The sequence below is a fragment of the Ranitomeya imitator genome, chromosome 3 (genome assembly GCF_032444005.1).
Source record: "Ranitomeya imitator isolate aRanImi1 chromosome 3, aRanImi1.pri, whole genome shotgun sequence".
NCBI classification, from domain to species: domain Eukaryota; kingdom Metazoa; phylum Chordata; class Amphibia; order Anura; family Dendrobatidae; genus Ranitomeya; species Ranitomeya imitator.
In genome coordinates, this window is record NC_091284.1 from 252,948,026 (window position 1) to 252,966,870 (window position 18,845).

Below are 18,845 nucleotides of genomic sequence, written 5' to 3' on the forward strand. Positions count from 1 at the left end.
CCCTCGAGCAGTGGAAACGTGATATTCTCAGACGAATCTTCGTTTACCCCATTTCCAACCTCCGGCCGAGTGTACGTTTGGAGACAGCCGAAAGAAGCATTCCATCCAGACTGCCTTCTCCCAACCGTAAAACATGGTGGAGGTTCTGTGATGATCTGGGGTGCTATTTCGTGGAGATCCGCCGGGCAAATGATATCCCTTCATGGAAGAATTAACAGCTGAGATTATTTAGGCATTTTGGGCAACCAAGTGCATTCAATGGTTCAAGCACTGTTCCCGGAGGGGAACGCCATCTTTCAGGATGATAATGCACCAATTCGTACAACTAGAATCATGGCACGAGGAACATTCTAATGAAGTTGAGCATTTTATCTGGCCCCCACAATCCCCAGACCTCAACATTATTGAGCATGAGATTCAAGTTAGACGTCGATTTCCGCCGCTCAAAGAACTGGAGGGTGTTTTAACTGCAGAATGGGCTAAAATTCCTTTGGAAACAACTCACACCTTGTATGAATCCATACCTCGGAGAATTGAGGCTGTAATCGCCGCAAAAGGTGGACCTACACCATATTAAACTAACTTTTGTTGATGTTTCCAAGTGTTTATATTATTTTGTCCAACCCCTGTATATAACCCACACTTAGGCCAGCCCACTACACTGAACTGAGCTGCCACACACAGGTGCTTCACCTGAATGTTACATTGCCGTTTATTAGACTGTTTGTACCTAATAAGGGTCCCATTTATAGAGATTAATATTCAGTTCACACAAAATATGTGTTATATTTTATTGATGGATTAATATTTTATGTTTATTTCTATGTTAGTGACTAAATGTGAACAAAGCTCGGGAAGAGCTGAAACGTTTGAAATGGGCACAGCTGATTAGGTTTGAATGTCTGCAATAATTCAGTGGAATATACCTAATATTTTTCATTTGATGAAATGGGCACAGTTGATATAGGGCAGTTATAATCTATTTTTCTTTAATTTCCCAGAAATTTACTATTTGCATGGGTGAGTGTGGTCTGGCTTGTTTTTCTTGTCTTTTGGGTTGCATCGGGGGCTTGTCTGCAGCGTTGTAGAGTACTGTGGATGGACCCCTGATGGCAGTGGCCTTGTCTTGTGGGCCTGAAATGGGGTGACAGATTCCCTTTAAAGAGGCCTCCTAGCCTGAGCCAAGGTCCTCGACCTGCTCTTTGTCTTCGCTACGCTTCCTTCCTGGAATCCGGATTCCCACTGCCTTTATATAGTAACATAGTTAGCGAGGCCGAAAAAAGACATTTGTCCATCCAGTTCAGCCTATATTCCGTCAGAATAATTTCCCAGTTCTACATCCTTCTAAAGAACCTAATAACTTTGCTTTCCTTTAGAACGTACTATCTGATGTCTCCTTTCTGGCACACAACACCAAATCAATTCAAGTCTGCAACCAGATAGACCAAAGTTCTGTATTTCTCACTTACTTATCCCTATCTGGCTCATCACCAGGAAATTTTTATCCTGCGTGCCCATGTAACTCAGAATGAGGGCTGCCAAACGGTATGATGGCCCCCACAGCCCGTAAACACAGTATGATGACCCCCACAGCCCCTCACACAGTATTCTTGCCACAACAACCTACTACACAAAATGAGGACCCCAAATCAGTATGAAGGCCCTTACATTCCACCACCGCCCCCAACTCAGTATAATAGCCCCCATTTGCTGCCCACTCAGTATGAGACCCCCCACAATTCCGGATATTAAAAAAAATACACACTACTCACCTAACCCAGTTCCAGAGTTGAGCTGCTCCGGTCTGTGCAGCGATTCACTATTCTGTCAATCACCGTCACGGGAATCAAAACCTATAGCATGATTCACAACAATAAATCAAAGATTTAAACATTATTGATTAAATAACAAAAGTAGCAGAAAAATACAAAATAAAAAAACTGAACAAGATAAAGATAAAATGCACAGGTGGGTTTTAACATGGTTAAGTAATATAACATTGAAAATGGGTGTATATTAGAATGATCAACTAAAGAGCTTGCAGATAAATTCAGAGCCATGCGTCTGCCCCAGACGTAATCTGCTCCAGCCATCTTTCAAATTCCATCTTTCAAATTGCAGTTTTCTAATTACACTACTCTGAATTAGACTAGAATTGTCTGTAAGGTAAAGGAATATAAAACCACTACAATATTTCAGTTTCTTTTCTCTTTCACACCTATACAACTGTTTTTCCCTACCTCCTGTAATCCCTCCATCTAGTGACGAACTAGTAATTTCCCCCTCCATCCTCCCCAGCCATCTCACCTCCTCCTCACAGCTGTTCCTCCACATACAATCCTTTTTTTCAAGACACATGGCCACACCATGTCCTATCCTGCTCTCACCTTCTAATGCTCTGTCTGCTACTCCTCATTGCTGGCGACGTAACCCCAAATCCTGGCCCCCTCAACACATCCCCACACTCATTTCTAACACCCTACCACAATTCTGGGATGTTTTCCCAACCATGATAACCTTATACCCATTCACCTAGCCCCCACTCCCCTGATCCCCCTACCTGAAGAACTATGGAACACACACTGTCTGCAACAAATTGTCATTTATCCATGACCTCTTTATCACCAACAAACTCTCCTTCCTTCCTAGCACCACTGAAACCTGGCTTACCCCCTCTGACTTAGCCTGTCCAGCTGCACTTTCCTACGGTGGATTCCATGTCTCTCACACCCCTCGCCCCAGCAACAAACGTGGCAGAGGAGTTGGCTTCCTCCTGTCAGAAACCTGCTCCTTTACCCCAATTCCACTACCACCCTCCGCTACTCTTCCCTTGATTGATGTGCACTCCGTCCGCATCTACTCCCCCTCCAACCGGCTGTCATCTATTGCCCCCCAGAACTAGCCATCTCCACCTTTCTCGACCACTTCACCACCTGGCTACGTAATTTCCTCTTTGCTGACATCCCCACTATCATCATGGGTGACTTCAACATCCCCATTGACGCTTCCACCCCAGCTGCCTTTAAACTTCTATCGCTCACTGCCTCCTTTGGCCTCACTAAATGGTCCTCCACGGCCACTCACAAAGATGGTCACATGCTGGACCTTATCTTCACCCGCTCGTGTCCCCTTACTAATCTCACTAACTCACCCCTCCCCCTCTCTGACCACAACCTACTGACATTCTCATCTCTCTCCTCTGCTAGTGCGTAACCCCCACTCCACAAAGTCACTCACCTTCGCAGAAATCTCAAACATCACGATTTACAATCTGAGTCCCTTCTTTCTCTTACAGACATAGCTTCCCTTCATGACAAAAGATGCTGCCACTTTTTATACCACAATAACAGCAACAGTTGATTTGGCCACCCCCTCACGCATAGCAAAACTCGTACAATCAACAGGCAGCCCTGGCTGACCAAAGAATTGAGACAGGCTTCCAGGGTCGCTGAGCGGAGATGGAAGCGATCCTGCTCTACCGAGCACTTCATCGCATACTCACAGTCCCTCGCCAACTTCAAGTCCACACTCACTGCCGCAAGACAAACTTACTTCTCATCTCTCATATCCGCTCTGTCTCACAACCCTAAAACAGCTTTTCAACACTTTCAATTCTCTACTCCGTCTCCCAGCACCTCCCCCTCTCCTCTCATTTCTGCTGAAGACTTTACCTCTTTCTTTAAGCAGAAGATTGATACGATCAGAGAAAGCTTTGGCCTGCAGCCCCCAATGCCCCTCATAGCTGTTCAACCCTGTTACTCCAAAACCAGCTTCTGCACCATGACAGAAGCTCTCCACCCTCCTGTCAAGATCACATCTCAACACCTGCACGCTTGACCTGCTCCGTCCTACCTCATCCATAACCTCGCCAGTCTTCATCCAAACCCTAACACGCCTCTTCAACCTCTCACTCACAACTGGTGTCTTCCCCTCATCCTTCAAGCATGCCTCAATCACACCCATCCTCTGTGTATAGCTATCACCCGATATCACTTCTCCCTTATGCCTCAAAACTACTTGAACAACACTTCCATCATGAACTGTCCGCCCACCTCTCCTCCTGCTCCCTCTTTGACCGGTTACAATCTGGCTTCCGACCGCATCACTCAACTGAAACCGCCCTAACTAAAGTCACCAGTGACCTACTAACCACCAAGAGCAAGCGACACTACTCTGTCGTCCTTATCCTGGACCTGTCTTCTGCCTTCAACACTGTAGACCATTCCCTCCTGCTACAGATTCTTTCATTTCTTGGCATCATAGACTTAGCCCTATCCTGGATCTCGTCATACTTAACAGAGCGAACATTCAGTGTCTCCCTCTCCCACACCACCTCCTCACCTCGTCTGTCGGTGTTCCCCAAGGCTCAGTCCTAGGGCCCCTGCTTTTCTCCATCTACACCTTCGGCCTGGGCCATCTCATAGAATCCCACGGTTTGCAGTATCATCACTACGCTGATGACATGCAGATCTACCTATCTGGACCCGACCTCACATCCTTACTGACCAAAATCCCACAATGTGTGCTATTTCAGCTTTCTTTTCTGCTCGCTTTCTAAAACAGAACATGCACAAAACAGAATTCATCATCTTTCCTCAATGTCACTCGGCCCCTCCACGAGACCTATCCATCAATGTCAATGGCTGCTCACTTTCCCCAGTCCCACATGCTTGATGCCTTGGGGTGATCCTTGACTCTGCCCTCTTTCAAGACTCATATCCAAGCCCTTGCCTCGTCCTGCCGACTCAAACTCAAAAATATTTCCCGGATCCGTGCATTCCTTGACCATGAAACCACAAAAAAAAGCTAGTGCACGCCCTTATCTCCCGCCTCGATTACTGCAACCTCCTACTCTCTGGCCTCCCCTCTAGCACTCTGGCACCAATCCAATCCATCCTACACTCTACTGCCCAACTAATCCACCTGTCTCCCCGTTATTCTCCAGCCTCTCCTCTCTGCCAAGCCCTTCACTGGCTTTCTATTGTCCAGAGGCTCCAGTTCAAAACCCTATGACATACAAAGCCATCCACAACCTGTCTCCTTCATACATCTGTGACATGGTCTCCCGGTACTTACCCACACGCAACCTTCGTTCCTCTCAAGATCGTCTTCTCTTACTCCCCTCTTATCTCTTTTTCCCACATCAGCATACAAGACTTCTCCCGTGCTTCCCCCATACTCTGGAACTCTCTACCCAAACACATCACTCTCGCCTACCACGAAAACCTTCAAAAAGAACATGAAGACCCACCTCTTCTGACAAGCCTACAACCTGCAGTGATCCTTAGTCTGCTGAACCACCACACGACCAGCTCTACCCTCTCCTATTGTATCCTCACCCATCCCCTGTAGACTATGAGCCCTCGGGGGCAGGGTCCTCTCTCCTTCTGTACTTGTGTGTGTGCCTTGTTTTGGTCATGTTTATTGTGCTTGTCTATATTTGACCCTTTCATATGTAAAGCGCCATGGAATATATGGCGCTATATAAATGTATAATAATAATCATGTATATATTTTTTTCTGAAGTTATATATCTACGGTTATACTTTTAGATATGTTCCCTGAGTGGTATAGCTTCCAAAAGGGGGGGGGGGTTTCCACTCTTTAGGCACATCAGGCACTCTCTAAATGCAACATGGCGTACTCTCTAGATTCCAGCAAATTTTGCATTCAAACAGTTTAAACAGTAGTTTTCCTCCACATATTGGTTATCGGTGTACTTCGGAGAAATTGCACAAATTAATTGCCGAACTTTTTATGCAGTTATTTAGATGTGTGGTGAGCACCTTGAACCCCTAGATGCTTCACAGTTTAGAACGTTGAGCTGTAAAAAAAACAATAAAAAAAAACCATCTTCCCCACAAATGTTTTTAGCCCAATTTTTTTTATTTTCACAAGGGTAAAAGGAGAAAGTGGACCCCAAAATTTGTTGTGCAATTTCTCCTAAGTACGCCGAAACATCATATGTGGCGGAAAACTACTGTTTGAGCGCATGGTCGGGCTCAGAAAGGATGAAGTGACATTTTGGAACACAGATTTTGATGGAATGTTCTGCGGGTGTCATGTTACGTTTGGAGATCCCCTGATGTGCCAAAACAGTAGAAACCCTACACACGTGACCCCATTTTGGAAACAAGAACCTTTAAGTATTTTTTATAGATGTGTGAGCACCTTAAACCCCCTGGTACTTCACAGACGTTTATAACGTTGAGCCATGAAAATGCAAACATCAGTTTTTTTTGTTTTTTTTTAAATGTTTGGGCCCTTAATTTTCTTTTTTCAGGAGAAAATGGACCCCAAAAATGTAGTGCAATTTCTCCTGAGTACTCAAATTCCCATATGTGGTTGAAAACGACTTTTGAGGCACAGTGCAAAGCACAGAAGTGAAGAAGCACGATACAGGAGTTCAGATTTTGCTGGACTGGTTTGAGGGTGCCACGTCACATTGGCAGAGCCTGTAAGGTGCCAAAACAGCAGAATCCCCCCATAAGTGACCCCATTTTGCAGACTAAACCTCTCAATTCATCTATGGGTGCAGTGATCATATTGACAAAAACAGGTGTGTCACAGAATTTTATACCATTGGGCAGTGAAGAAAAAATAATTACATTTTTACCACCTAAATTTTCTTTTAGCCCCAGATTTTACATTTTTACACTGGTAAATGGGTAAAAATTTCATAATCTCTGCTGAATGTAGAAATATGCCAAATGTGGCTGTACAGTACTGCTTAGCCACACGGCTAAACTTAGGAGGAATGGAGCACTATGCTTCCTGGAGCGCAAATTTTGATAGTATAGTTTGTAGACTCCATACACAGAGCCCCTAAGTGATAGTTGAGCAGAATCCCCTCTCAGGGGACCGCATTTTGGAAATTATACCCCTCTGTGAGCTTATCTACAGGTGTAGTGATGATTTTGACTCCTTGGGTGTTTTCCAGAAACAAACAAAGGATGTTACTGAGTAAATGAAAAGCTGTCATTGCAGTGCCCACTACGTTGTAGTGTCCAGCTCAAACTTCTTAAGACACACACCTGTAAACCAGGAGGGCTGTCATCGCTGCAGAAATTACAAACATGTGGACGCTAAAAGTGGTTTACACACACTGCAAGGCTCAGAAAGGCAGGGGTATTTGGAAATGAAGAATTTGTTGAATATCTTTTGGGGGCCGAGAAGCCATATCACTTTTCCAGAGTCTATGTGCTACCAGTAACATGGAAGCCCCCTATATTTTTATTGACAGATGACAGACCTGAGAGGGGACTTGCATTTTTTCTGGATCGAGCTGAAGCTTTTGTTGGGAACATTTTCTATAATGTTTGGGATCACATTTATCCGATGCTCTATGCTGAGCACTTGCATCAGGGTTTCCATCTAAATCTCTTGAGTGATGAGATCAAGAACAAACCATTTACTGTAATGAGGCAGCAGTTACTCTGGACTGTCTGGCTTTTGTTCAATGCTGTCCATTTCAGTACACAAAACTGTGGCTGACTGCGCTTTTACGTATGCCTAAAAAAAAAAAAGTCACCGTCAGATCACAGGTCAAACCGTGTCCACAGTGCCTCTGCCTCATTATAGGGAATCTTCTACTAGAGCAGGGGTGGGGAAACCTTTTTCTAGCCGGGGGCCAATTGGAAATTTCTACCATAGTTCGGGGGCCACACAAATGATCACCTTGAAAATTACCCCTGTATATTTAGTCAGACAAATACGGTAACTCACCCTTAATGTGACGGCCGGAGCTGCTTCTCTTTCGTGTGATGTAAGGGGATACTGATCATGTTGCTTCTCACAGCTGCTTTTCCAGGTTTGTGTCAGCCAGGAGAGCAGTCAACTTTTTGACATAAGTTTTGTAAATCATTTACATCCCATAGTAGACACTGGGACTACTGTTTATACATCACATAGGAGACGCTGACACAGCTGTATATACACCACATAGGAGACGATGGGACTGCTATATAAGCATCACATAGGAGACGCTGTGACTGCTGTCTATACATCACATAGGAGACGCTGGGACTGCTGTATATACATCACATAGGAGACGCTGAGACAGCTGTATATACACTACATAGGAGACGATGGGACTGCTGTATATGCATCACAGGAGACTCTGGGGTCATATAAATTACAGAAGGGGCTGAGGGGGCATGGACATCACAGGAGATACTGAGACATTCATCATCGGGGAGGCTGGGGGAAATAGACATCACTGAGGGGCTATTTACATCACTAGGAAGCATAGACCGCACTGGGGGTATGTGTGTCCCTGGGGGAATATACATCACAGGTGGGGGGATATACAGCACTGGGGGCAATATACAGTACTCAGTGGGCTATGCAGCACTTCTTGGTCAAATTTATCACTGGGGAATATACATATCACTTGGGCAACATACAGCGTGGGGGGATATACAGCAAGGGGGGGGGGGGGGGACAGGCATCGCCATGGAGGCACCCAGATATCACCAGGGGGCACACAAATCACCGGGGGATGCACAAAGATCACAGGGGGGCATAGCTTGGAGGCACATGGCTGGGGGGGACCGATCAACAGATCAAAGGGGGCAGAGATCACAGGGGAGCATAAATATCACAGGGGGGTACATAGCAGAGGGCGCATAGATCACAGGGGGCACAAAGCTGGGAGCCAGAGATCACAGGGGTGCACATAGCTGGAGGGCACAGAAATCACGGATGGGCATGTAGCTGGGGGGCAGAGATTACAGGGCACATAACTGTGGGGGCACAGAAATAACAGGGCACATAGCTGGGGCCACAGAGATCAAAGGGGGCACATAGTTGGCGGGCACAGATCACAGGGGGGGCATATAGCAGGGGCCAGAGATCATAGATGGGGCACAGAGATCACAGGGGGGAACATAGCAGGGGGCCAGAAATAACATGGGTCACATAGCTGGGAGGCACAGAAATCACCAGACAGGCACAGAGCTGCCAGCATGCACAGATAGATCTGGACACTATGGCAGCAGCTCCTCTTCCGGGACAGGATGGGAGCGCATTGGGCGCTAACCCCACCCACCCTGACGTCACCATTCATGTGCAGGCAGGCAGCATTCTGTAATGAACGCTGCGTACCGTGCACTTGGGAGTTAAAGGGCCGGCAGCTGACAGCATACAGCTTCCACCCGTGGATTGCAGATTGTGGGGAAATGCCCGTGGGCCGCATGAAAAGCCATGCGGCCCGCGGGCCGGAGGTTCCCTACCCCTGCGCTAGAGGTTCCCTCTGAATCACAAATTTCAGAGAGTTACACGGAAACTCGATGTAAGCGATCAGCACAGAGCGCAGGATAAAGGTTAGCCGAGCCTTATAGCGACCTTTGGGAAGCAGAATGAAAAAAAAAAAAATCAACAGCAAGTGATTTTTTTTTTTTTTTTGCCGTTCCTCGTGCAGTACAAGTGATTAACTTTATTCTTTGGGTCGGTGCGATTACAGCGATACTAGATTTATATTGGTTTTTATGTTTGGCTGCTGTCATGCATTAAGACTTTTTATTGTTCAAACTTATTGCATCTCCATATTTACTTACCTATAATTTTTCAATATTTCCGCCGACAGTCATGTGAGGGCTTGTTTCTTGCGGGACGAGTTGATATTTTTATTGATACCATTTTCGAGCACACATTTTTTTGATCACTTTCTATTATCTATTTTTGGGAGGCATTGTGAAGAAAGACCAGCCATTTAGGATTTTTTTTTAATGTCTTAGGGTATGTGCACACGTCCGGATTTTTAGCGTTTTTTTTGCGGAATTTCGCCATAAAAACGCTATAAATCCGCTAAAAAAACGCTAACATTATGCATCCTATCATTTAGAATGCATTCCGCATTTTTTGTGCAGATGTTAGCGTTTTTTTCCGCAAAAAAAACGCATACCGCAAAAAATCCGGACATGCTCTATCTTTTTGCGGATTTTTTGTGGATTTCCAATCAAAAAGGACATTCAGGAAAATAAAAAATTCGCAAAAAATCCGCGCAAAAAACGCGCAAATTCCGCGCGAAAAAAGCATGCGGATTTCTGGCAGAATTCTCAGGATTATGTCAGGAAAAAATCCTGACGTGTGCACATACCTTTACCGTGCGTCGTAAAATTGATAAGGTAACTTTACTCCTCGGGTCAGTATGATTACAGACATTTATATTTTTTTTTATGTTTTGGCACTTTTACGCAATAATTTTTTTTATAGAAAAATTATTATTTTTGCTTTGCTTTATTCTGAGAGCTAGAATTTTTTTTCCGCTGACAAAACTGTATGAGTTTGTCTTTTGCAGGACAAGATGACGTTTTCAGAGACCCACTTTTTATTTAGATTCATCTTTTTGATCATATTTTATTCCACTTTTTGTGCGGCGGTATGATGATAGCAGTTTTTTGCTCTAGCTTTATAGGGCGGGTCATTATGAATGTGGCAATACCAAATGTGTACTTTGTTTATTTTTGCATAAATGTATTTATTGGTATAAAAATTTTTTTCTTTTTTTTGTTCTTTATTTTGTGATTTTTTTTTTTTTTTTAACAGGATGGGACATCAACTTTACAGTTTACGGATCATTGATCTAATAGCATTACATCAGCGTCTCATATGCAGGGAGGAGCGGTGTCAACTCCTGCTCTGAGCAGGTGCTTACAGGCCAACGTCCTGGTTGACCCCATGGCCATCTTCTGGAGACTATCGGCACAATGCGATCGCAAACATGTTGTGCCGATGGGAGCACAGAGGAAGCTCTCTTTCTTTCGACAGCGGCATCAGAGGGGTTAAACGCCCGTGATCGGTGCTAGCATTGATTGTTGGCATTACTGCAGGGTGTCAGCTCTCATATAGAGCTGACACTCGCATTTGATCACGGCAGCACTCAGCGCAAGCCCACGTGATCATCACGTCGTGTACATATAAGACGATTTGTGGAACTGCAGCGTCACAAGTCAGAAATGGGTTAAACAAGACTGCTTCCAGTGTGCACAGAATGATCAGTCGTAGATACAGTTTATGTTGTCGGCAGCATATGTCTAGTTTATCTAGGAAGATGTGCTGCTGAGAACAATGATTTTTAAAGGGAATCTGTCAGCAGGTTTTGGTATGCAATCTGAAAACAGCAGGATGTAGAGACTGAAACACAGAATTCAGGGATGTTTCACTTGTTGAACTAAGCACCTGTCTATGGACTTTGAACATGGAGAGCCTGGTGAGGCTGGGGTTAGCTTTCTCAGCTTTGCTTCATTCTAAATCTAAAAGCTTTGTGTGAGAACAGATGCAGCAAGTAACCTAAATGATGAAACATTGGATTCAGCTTCTTTTCGCCTATACCAGGCTGCTCTCAGATGAGGTAGCAAAAACCTGTTGACGGATTCCCTTTAAACAAGCTTAAAAAAAAACCATTTCACCTGACGGAACGTTTCACTTGTTTGTCAGGTGACTGTGAGCCTGGTTACACTGCCCAACATTTGTGCCATTTCACAATAAGAACAGATTTTTGAGTTTAGATGGGTACATATTTCTTTGGAGACCTAGAAAAAAAACACTGCATTAGTACCATCTTTAATTGGCTGTATCTAAGCCAATGCCAATGCAGCCACCGCATGTTCAAAGTGCCAAATAAAACATTAGTTTTTTTTCTGTTTGGAATCATTTTTCATTTTATTTGCATTAATAATCTTATAGATGGAATATAAAGAGGTATGGAATGAGAAAAAAATAAAGTGCTCTACATTGAGCCAAAATGGAATTGAAACAGGAAGAGTTTAAAGATGTATTCTCCACCCATATAATCTCTATATTTAATACACACGACCACGGATAGGTACAACAAAGTCACAGATTTTTTTTTCCCCAGAAATGTCCAGTTGGCCATAATACACGTACCAGACTAGAAAAGCAAAATAAATAAAATGATACACACAATTCAGAGAATGTGAATGTACAATACTGCATCAATGCAACACTAGAGAAACGAAGAAAAATGTGGTGTTGGTGCATTGTCTTTGTGCTTGGTCATCTGGCTTTGTGTAACGGCTACGTCAATAGAGTTGCAAACAGCATTTGGGTCAGTCTGTAAGCAGCTTTCTACCATCTAATTCACTTTGAATGTGTACATCTCTGACAATGGAATTCCAACTCTTAAAGTACATTTTGTTTTTGGAATTTCACTATAGATTATATAAGTAGTACACAGCAACTATGCAAACTATCGCTACGGGTCTAGCTCGATATCACACCTTCGGGTCCTTTCACATTGCGTTGGCCGTGTTTTTCGGAGGATAACTCCTCAATGAAGACATCAGACATACTTGTAATGGATGTCAATAACTGCCATCTGTCTCACAGAACACATTATTTGAGTTTTTATTGGATGCCTCAGTATGGAATAGCACATCTGACTGTGCTGAGGTATACCACCAAAATGGGGCAAAAGGTCTTGGTCAAGTGACTAGGGTAAAGATCCATGTCGATGATGTGTCTGCAGCTTTCTTGGAGCATATGGTAAAGGCACAACGCTCACACAGTATGAAAACATCCATTAACGCCATGCTATCAACCAACATAACCAACATCCATAAGGGACACCATCAGATAAGAGAGTATGGCTCTGCTGACTGGCCTTCTGGAAATGTAGTCTGTGTACCGTACAGTAATTTGACTCAATTAAGGCTACGTTCACACTTGCGTAACCAGGGCTTTGCGGATGACTGCGTCCCCATGCGGTTGGCGGGCACATCAAAACGACGCATCCGCATACATCCACATGTCCTGTGTACCCAATGTTAAAGATAGGTATGTAGGACACATGCAGAAGTAGGCGGACCTAAACGGAAGTTCAAAAGTGGGTGGAGCTTCAGGGAGAAGTATGCAGCCGACCGCAAAGCCCCAGTACGCAAGTGTGAACATAGCGTAAGTGAGCTTTGCTCATCTATGAGTGGTTACAGCAGAAAGCTTTGCTTCCAAGATTAAAAAAAAAAAAAGCAGAAAAAACTGTTTTTAAAAAAAGATGCTCCAATTGGTGAAATAGTGTAAAGATCCTTTAGTCAGCCACACCAGTTCCGATTGAGCTCTATGAAACACACATACACTCGTGAATCTACACCGGAAGCTAGAGAACATGCTTTTTAGGAAGCATGCAGAGGTTAAAGGGAACCGGTCATCATGAAAATGAATTCCAATTAGCAGTCATCATGTTATAGAGCAGAGGAACTAAGCAGATTTATAGTTTGGCGACACAAGATTCAGTTTAACCGGTGATTTAGGCCACATGCACACATTCAGTATTTGGTGAGTTTTTTAACCCAGTTTTTTTGCAAGCCAAAACCAGGAGTGCGTGAAAAATACAGAAGAGGTGACGTGTTTCTATTATACTTTTTCTCTCCCCGCTCCACTCCTGGTTTTGGCTTACAAATACTGGGGTAAAAAACTGACCAAATAATAATAATAATAATAATAATTTTTATTTATATAGCGCCAACATATTCCGCAGCGCTTTACAAATTACAGAGGGGACTTGCACAGACAATAGACATTAGAGCATAACAGAAATACAGTTCAAAACAGATACCAGGAGGAATGAGGGCCCTGCTCGCAAGCTTACAAACTGTGAGGAAAAGGGGAGACACGAGAGGTGGATGGTAACATTTGCTTTAGTTATTCGGACCGGCCATAGTGTAAGGCTCAGGTGTTCATGTAAAGCTGCATGAACCAGTTAACTGCCTAAGGATGTAGCAGTACAGACACAGAGGGCTATTAACTGCATAAAGTGAATGAGAACATAATGCGAAGAACCTGATTATGGTGTGTTTTTTTTGTTGTTTTTTTTTTTTTTATAAATAGGCCACACAGGGATCGTTAGGTTAATGCATTGAGGCGGTAGGCCAGTCTGAACAAATGAGTTTTTAGGGCACACTTAAAACTGTGGGGATTGGGGATTAATCGTATTAACCTAGGTAGTGCATTCCAAAGAATCGGCGCAGCACATGTAAAGTCTTGGAGACGGGAGTGGGAGGTTCTGATTATTGAGGATGCTAACCTGAGGTCATTAGTGGAGCGGAGGGCACGGGTAGGGTGGTAGACTGAGACCAGAGAGGTGATGTAGGGTGGTGCAGAGCCATGGAGTGCTTTGTGGATGAGGGTAGTAGTTTTGTACTGGATTCTGGAGTGGATGGGTAACCAGTGTAATGACTGGCACAAGGTGGAGGCATCGCTGTAACGGTTGGTGAGGAATAGGATCCTGGCAGCAGCATTCAGGACAGATTGGAGTGGGGAAAGTTTGGTAAGAGGGAGGCCGATTAGTAGAGAGTTACAATAGTCCAGACGAGAATGAATAAGTGAAACAGTAAGAGTTTTTGCAGAGTCGAAAGTAAGAAAAGGGCGAATTCTAGAAATGTTTTTGAGATGCAGATAAGAGCGAGCGAGCCAGTGATCGGATGTGGGGGGTGAATGAAAAGTCAGAATCAAGGATGACCCCAAAGCAGCGGGCATGTTGCTTTGGAGTAATGGTGGAACCGCACACGGAGATGGCAATGTCAGGCAAAGGTAGGTTAGTAGAGGGAGAGAAATTTACCAAATACTGAATGTGTGCATGTGGCCTTAAGCCTTTAATCCACTGCTCTTTCTAGGGTTTGTGGGCAGAGCCATCAGAGACAGTTATCTCATTATGCACACTTAGACAGCTGTCAGTCACCTATAGGACCGCCCACTGGACTGAAAACCCCAGAAAGAGCAGAGGATTAAATGATTAAATCACAGGCCATACTAATTATTTTCCCACAATCACAGGTTATATTGAATCTTGTCTCAAAAAACTATCAATCCACTCAGCAACTCCTGCTCTAGAACATGATGGCTGCAGATTGGTCTGCATTTTCATGGTGAAAAATTCCCTTTAAGCCTCCAAATACTCTTGACCTATCTATAAAATTCAGTGGAATTTGACGTGTCACTTTACATGAATATGATTTTTTTTAATTATTTTTAACCTGATGTAAATGCTGCTGTTGTCCTGAATCTGGCATGATTTTTTTGTTCCAGACATAGGATATCCCTCCTTCTTCCCTAAATGTAAATATTTTTAGCTATTGGGGTATGATCCTTAAAGATACACTCACCGAGAAAAGTTGATAACCAGAGGCATCCAAAGACGTGTACAGAAGAGGGAGGCCTTATCTAGAGGTGCATGAACAAAACTAAAAATCATGCCAGATTCAGGAGACCCACATTTACAGCATAGTTCACATTTACCGAGTTCTAGGTCCTCATTTAAAGGGTTGTCCGGTCCAAATCAATAAGACTACCGTCACACTGTGTGGCTGCCGACTTATGAATCTCCCCAGGGTATGCACTGTGCACAGCAGGGTTTCGCTGGTTTCTGAGCAAGGATGTATGAGTTATACATAGTCCCAGCCAGGGCCTGACTAGTGGGTGCGGTCTCACTCCATACACTTGTATTGAGCAACGCCACGCCCCAATTAAACAGGGGCCGTCCAGTGGGCGTGGACTACTAGAAGGCGTATGGAGCAGGGTCTAGCCCACTAGTCGGGCTCAGGCCGGGAGTATGTATAACGTATATATACCCTACGGTCCCAGAAAAGAAATGGGTGAATCCCTGCAGCACACAGTGCCTGTGCTGGGGGGACTCAGTCTGCAGTTACACAGAGTGACTACTAATTTATCAATTTGGACCAGACAACCCATTTAAAGATTAAAACCCTAAATGTGCAAAAGTCAGATGTTTGACCTGAATACAAATAACTGTGCAAATGAAACAAAACATTTTTCACTTTTCATTTAAACACATGACAAGCAAAAGGCAATTGTACCATTTTTAACAAATTATTTTAACATTTAAAGGGAACATAACATCAGTTCTTCCTGCAAGTCCTGTAAAAGGAGTGTGGAAATACCGTATTTCCCTGGTGTATAAGACGACTGGGCGTATAAGACGACCCCCAACTTTTCCATATAAAATATGGAATTTGGGATATGCCCGCCATATAAGACGGGGGTCATCTTATACACCCAGTCATCTTATACGGCATGTGGTTCCCAGGGTCTGGAGGAGAGGAGACTCTCCTTCAGGCCCTGGGATCCATATTCATGTAAAAAATAAAGAATAAAAATAAAAAACATGAATATACTCACCCTCGGACGGCCCCTGGCACATAGCGCTGCTAGCGTCTGCCTCTGTTCCTAAGAATGCAGTGAGTGAAGGACCTTCAGTGACGTCGCGGTCAGGTGACCACTCATGTGACCGCGACGTCATCAAAGGTCCTTCACTCTCTACATTCTTAGGAACGGAGGCAGACGCTAGCAGCGCTGTGAGCCAGGGGCCGTCCGAGGGTGAGTATATCCATGTTTTTTATTTTTATTCTTTATTTTTTACATGAATATGGATCCCAGGGCCTGAAGGAGAGTCTCCTCTCCTCCAGACCCTGGGAACCACACGCCGACATCCAGAATCGCTCCCTGCACACGCCGTACCCGGCGTATAAGACAACCCCCAACTTTTGGGACAATTTTTAGGGGTAAAAAAGTCATCTTATACGCCGGGAAATACGGTAATTAAAATAGAGATTAATGACTGCTCACAGCACTCATTAAAATGTTATGCCACAATATGTTACGGACGTTATTAATGTTAAGAAAAAGAAATTGGCCAACTAGATCTCTATATACTTCTACCTTTCCTGTTTTAAACAGCTGTATTATAGCTCCTATTAAGGTGCGCTAAATTTCCATGACATCAGCACGAATGTATTCGGTTTATAACAGCGAATTAAATGAAAGTATTGTACATCAAATAATTATTACTCTACCTATATATGATCACATTACTTTTGCTTGCACAGTGAACCTGTTAGAGCAGAAATTTTATATTACAAACATGAGACAAATAATCTACTGAAAATAAAGAGCAGTGTGAATACAATAGGAAAAAGTAAGTAACCAGTTAAAAAGTCTTTTGACATCAGTGTAAACAGTCAGCAATAGACCATTATTCATAACATGTCCCATGTAGGCCAAAAATGAGTAAAGAAAATAGTGATCTATTGCGATATGTGCGATAAGAACGGGTACAGACAGTTGGACAGTACAAAGCAAATAACAAACACTGCAACATTTGTCAAATTTGGTATATGCTACACGTTTCAAAATAAATGTACCAAAAAAATACCCCAAAAATAAAAAGGTTATTCAAGGTAGAGCAAAATCGTGTATTTTTATTTTACTTTTCCGGTCCATTATTTGGCTGTTGATGTAAAGGTATTACATAATTCAGCAGTTTAATTAGCTATACTGTAGTCTTTATGAAATAAATCATTGAATTAATAAGTTTAGACGCATTGGCTCACAATGCTTATAAAGGCTTCACACCAAGTAAAGGACTTCTGTGACTTACAGCGCCTCCATTTGGAGTTCTTGCTCACATGGGGACACTAACATAGATAAAGAGTTACAGTAATATTAGATAATTAGAAGAATACAATCACACAGTATATTTCCTTTAATTCGGCACACAATAGTCAGAAGATCTCACAAATCTGGAAAATAAACCCCAAACCGCACACTAATTAAATGGAATGTCAGTAGGCTCAACCCCCCCTACGCCGTCACTATGGGAATGTGCGTCATAGGAAGCTGAATGAAATGATACCCTGATGTCTGGATTTCTCTGGAATGAGACATCAGATTGCACATTTTTCTTAATACGTAACTAAGAACATTTTGAGATCCATAACATTTTTCCATCAAATTTCTATACTTTTAATGAGAGAGAAAAAAAAGGGGAAGTGGGATTCAATTGTCTGTTAACTTTTACTTTTTAATCCCCATAGGGGACTTGAATCTGCAATCCCCTGATCACTTATACTATACACTACTGTGTAATATTGCAGTATATAGCATAAATCATTGTCTCTAATCACAGAAGAATCGAGATGGCAGAGAAGGCCTCTGGATGCCATTGTAACCCATCAGTTTCCCCATTATTGTGTCGCAGGGAGTCCATGGAAGTTGGTTTGCGCAAGCATTGTCAACTGTGCCATTTAATAGGAAAATTGACAGGGACATCTAAATGGTTAACAGCCATGGGTGGAGCTCAGCTCTGACAATGGCTCTTTGTTAGGCCGGGATCACACATGCGAGAAACACGTCCGTGTCTCGCATGTGAAATCCAAGCTCTGGCGCCGGCACTCCAGAGCGGAGCGTGCGGCTCCATGTGTTGCTATGCGGCCGCACGCTCCGCTCCACAGTGCCGGCGCCACAGCTTGGATTTCACATGCGAGACACGGACGTGTTTCTCGCATGTGTGATCCCGGCCTTACAGGCAGGATCAGCTCCTGACCCCACTCCACACAGCCTGAACCACACCATGACAGTTATATCAGTCATGGGGAGATAAGGAGTTAAAGATAAAATAAAGTTAAATGAATGAACAGGTTTATGTTTGGATACCATGCAGGCAATTTGTACATGTAAATGTGCATGAGAACAAGGTTTTATAGTACCTAAATGCATCATCCTAGATGTGCAGTCCTTATAGGTTAGCAGGCAGATAGTATTCCCCTACTTATAACATATAAAAGAGCATTGTACCCCTAATAGATTTACTTATAAACCATTTATACTGCTGTTTTTTTTTTTTACAAACACCAAAAAGAAAAAGCACAATGAAAGGCACACTCGTAACAATTTGCAATATTGGTGGGGAAAATATTCAGACCAACAAAAGTGCTCACACTCATTGATGTATGTTACAGTACTTACCATCATCTTGTCTTGACCTCCATGTGAAATTTTGATATATACAGATTTGCTAAAATTACCAATTTGCT